Here is a 4,840-nt window from a genome sequence, read left to right on the forward strand (position 1 = left end):
TGTGGGCGTTATTGGTGATCACTTTTCTACTTAATGTTGCAAGCTATTTACCATTCATTCACTAAGAAAATGTATGAAACTACCTTAAAACAGTAAAGAAAAGGTCAGCGAAACTGGCCTAGATGCCCTGGCATCACCGAGAACCAACACCTGATTAGCCATGCGGTAGCTGTGCCTGGTATTTTTCATCTGAAACAAGAAATCCGACAGTTGATTAGCCGTACAAAAACTGTAGAGGACCATTTTCACTGAGAGGACGGGAAGTAGCCATTGACAACGGTGACACCCAACATACAGCTTGCCATAGAAAGGAGTATGAAGGATTGGATTAAGGACAATAGGAAAGCAGAGAATCAGAAGGAACAATGCATCTCCATACACTTATCTGAAATTCCCACCAATGAATTACATAAGTATCTCTATCTTTATTTTATGTTTTATTTATCTTTTAATTATCAAAACTCTATAACCATTTGATTCTGCCTGACTGAGAATTACAAGATGACCATAGCTTGCTTCAAGCCGACAATCTCCGTGGGATCGACCCTTATTCACGTAAGGTTTATTACTTGGACGACCCAGTACACTTGCTGGTTAGTTGTGCGAAGTTGTGAAAAAAAAAAGAGTTGAGATTACAATTGTGCGTACCAAGTTGTTAGCGCCATTGAGATCACAATTTCGTGCACCATACATATATAGTTTTCTTCTTTTTTTTCAAAAGATAAATGCATATGGTTTAAATATTTAATGTATGAATATGTACCTAATTTCCCAAAATGTTCAATAAAATCCAAAATACATTTTTTCTCTACTAATGTTTTCAAATTCTCACCTACACTTAGATGATACAACATCCACTAGCCTAAGCTCATCAAAATCAAATTAGGGACACTTATGATTTTTCACTTAGGGGAGTGTTGTGCTAAAATTAAGAACAAAGGGGATCAATAAGGCTCAAATTTGGCTAAGAATGGTAAATTAAAAGGTGAGGCTATATTGGTAAGTGAGTTAAGGTGAAATAATGACCTTAATCATATACATGCATAAATACAAAAAATATTGGAAATAAAGAATCAAACAAGTCAAAGAATGCAAGTATAGAGAGAATAATACATATACACAAGAATGAAATAGTGGTTAAAATAATTCAACCACACATTAAAGGCTTAATTCTAACTAGGTTTTGTGTTTTAGCACTTGTTTATGCTCCACACTTGTTATTCAAGCAAGTTCAATAAAAAATCTTAACTCAAATCAATGGGATGCCTCAATAATTTTATTGAAAATTAATTATTCTAACTAAGTAGCTTAAAACTAATTTTTTTTCAAAAGGTGGGTTGGATGAAAGTTAAAATTCTAGGTTCTTTTCTCTACTATTACAAATCATCACATGCATATAGAAAAAATACCTAGTTCCTTTAATTCACATTCATTCAACCATAATTAGAATTAAAATGAGACATATATACAAACCATAAGAAATAAAAAAATGCATTAAAGAAAACTAGAATCAAGTTTCAGCTTATATACATACCAACAAAAAAGAGTTCAAATATCAGAATAACTAAAATAAAATTGACGAAAGATAACAAAATACTATAGAAAATGTTTAGAGAAAGCATTTTTACAACCATGCCGATCCGATCTAACCCCCCACACTTGAAGTTTGCACAGTCCACCATGCACTCTGACTAACAAGGAGGAAAAGGAGCTCTACAACTCTCCACCTTTAGCTGGTGGATGCTCAGGCTCATGTGGCTTGGGTACCTCTAAATCCACTTCCTGGTCATCATTTCCACTCGCTTCCGACCGTGACTCTAGTGTATCAAGTTCTTCAAGTAAGGGATTCCAGTCTTTGATCTGCATCTTGATGTTCTTGTAGTACCACTTTTAGCGACGCTCCATGCGGTCCATTGTCTTGAAAAGCTTGAAGATTATATGATGGATCAGCTATGTTGATGGTGGTGGTGGTGGTGGTTGTTGCTCCAGTGCTGCTGATGGGCCTGCTTCTGAAGAAGATGCCTGGCTCCTCCCTTTTTGCCTGGTCGTGGCTTGAAACTTATACTACACCCCATGTGGAATAACTTCCTTGCTCCGAGTAATGGTGGATGTCTCATCGTCCTCTGCCCATTCCACACCGGCTTTGAGAGCCAGCTGTGTAATAAGAGCAAGGAATGCCAAGCTGCCCACAACATGCGCTCTTTCTATCGATTGCCGAATATGCCTTAGAAGGAACAGAGGTTTCCCTTCCAAGACATATCATATCATCACAGCCATGTCAACAGTAACCTTAGTCTCATGAGTGCTCGGTATCACATGATTTGAAAGAGTTTGCTTCCAAAGCTGAGCCTCAACAATTAAAGCCTTGATCGGGATTCTAGTAGGGCCATGCTTCTGCTATCCCATAATCTAAGCACTCCCAGGTTGTGCTATACACTCCAAAACCTTGTCCCAGTCAAAAGTAAGAATCTTTCAAGATTCATTCACCTTTCCATAGGCATCTTTTTCTTTTGGCTTTGGTGGCACTTGAAGAATCTCTTGCAAGGCTGCCTCAGTTACCAGGATCTACTTCTCGAAGAGATAAACCGAGTCAAGGGCCACCGTGTAGTAATTGAAATAAAACTCATGGACCCACGACGTGTTTATCGCCACTAATTCCCTATTAAGGAACTCCCATCTCCACTTATCAATCCGATCATCGGTAAACTTCTTAAGTACATCAGGGATGCATAGTTTTCGCTCAGCACAGAAGCTCTGCTTTCTAAAATCCGGCATCTTAAGCTCAGAATATTGGTTGGGAAATTTGGATTGGTCATCGGGAGGAGTCCTTTGATCAATTTCATCTCGCCAGGTGGCTCCATCAAGGTAAGGTATCGAATTAAATAACACTAGGTGCTTGCCTCGCTCAATTTGACGTCGAATATGAGCTTCAACCTTTTCTTTTCTTTTTTCCTTTGATCACTCATCCTAAAAAAGAATAGAGGAATAATATATCAACTATATGAACAAAGGAAACAAGGAAAGATTTCAAACAATCAACACGCAGTACACAAAAGTGTCATTCTCAGTTAAATGCCAAACAAGAATCATTAGTTCCAATTAATTGAAATCCAAGATATGCATAGAGACGTATTCACAATTAATTGGTGAATGAATCAAACAAGAACAATGTTCAAATAAGGCGTGCATAACATGTTCAACACACCAATACTTTCACATAAAAAATTTGAAGTTTTGCGCCTAATGTAACCCAAAACCAATTTTAACACCCAAAATCAACCAAATGGAGTTACGTAGGATCAATTTTATTAATCTTGTTACCTTAGACAAAAGACCTCAATCAATCAAACATGTTGACAATTTTGATAAATGAGAAGCATTATACTGAATCATCAATGCACAATAGCTATAACAAAAGAGAAACAAGCATCTATTTCAAGGGATTGACCAAAATTTTAATAAAAAACTCTTAAGGTAAGTTGATAACCACTTGGCATATGCAATTATAAAAAATATAAACAAAATACAACCAAGTATCAGTTTATAACCCAAGTAAAAAAAATGCGATTCAATTAAATTACCAGCAATTTTGCCCAAAACAAGCATTCACTGGCCCAATAAATCATACAAATTCATCATGGTGGGTTGCCTTTTCTATATTGGTTTAGAGAGAGGAGTAAAGAAGGGGAAGGTAGTTGCGACAATTGTGGTGGTTGCCAGAGGCTATAGTGGCTGGTAAAAGAGAGTGTGCAGCCACAGAAAAGAAGAGAGAGAAGAAGAATAAGAGGAAGAAAAGAAGAGACAGTAATGAGCAGAAGGAGAAAAGACAAGAGAGACGAAGGCGAAGAAGTGGTCCCAGGCAGCGAGAAGAGAAGATGATGGGCTCAAGGTGAAGTAAAGGGAAAGGCTTAGTACATGAGGGAAAAAGGTGTGTTGTGGTGCGAATTACGATTTGCACTCAATTTGGTGCAAATAAGGGTGTGATGCATACACACGCAGCGGGCGTACGTGGTGCACAAAACTGCAATCACACTTTTACAACTCCGCACAACTAACCAGCAAGTGCACTGGGTCGTCCAAGTAATAAAACCTTACGCGAGTATGGGTCGATCCCACAGAGATTGTCAGCTTGAAGCAAGCTATGGTCATCTTGTAAATCTCAGTCAGGCAGATTCAAATGGTTATGAGGTATTAATAATTAAAAGGTAAATAAAATGAAAAATAACATAGAGATACTTATGTAATTCATTGGTGGGAATTTCATATAAGCGTTTGGAGATGCTTTGTTGCTTCTGAACCTCTGCTTTCCTATTGTCTTCATCCAATCATGCGTCCTCCCTTCCATGGAAAGCTGTATAATCCTCTCAGTGAACATGGTCCGGCAACAGTTTCTGTACGGCTAATTGATGAGCGGATAATTTATACGCTTTTTGGCATTGTTTTCATATAGTTTTTAGTAAGTTTAAGCTACTTTTAGGGATGTTTTCATTAGTTTTTATGTTAAATTCACATTTCTGGACTTTACTATGAGTTTGTGTGTTTTTCTGTGATTTCAGGTAAATTCTGACTGAAATTGAGGGATTTGAGCAAAACTCTGAAGAAGGCTGACAAAAGGACTACTGATGCTGTTGGATTCTGACCTCCCTGCACTCGGAATGGATTTTCTGGAGCTACAGAACTCCAATTGGCGCGCTCTCAACGGCGTTGGAAAGTAGACATCCAGGGCTTTCCAGCAATATATAATAGTCCATACTTTATTCGAAGAATGACGACGTAACTTGGCGTTAAACGCCAAGTTCATGCTGCTGTCTGGAGTTAAACGCCAGAAAAACGTCATGAT

The sequence above is a fragment of the Arachis duranensis genome, chromosome 7 (genome assembly GCF_000817695.3).
Source record: "Arachis duranensis cultivar V14167 chromosome 7, aradu.V14167.gnm2.J7QH, whole genome shotgun sequence".
Taxonomy (NCBI): domain Eukaryota; kingdom Viridiplantae; phylum Streptophyta; class Magnoliopsida; order Fabales; family Fabaceae; genus Arachis; species Arachis duranensis.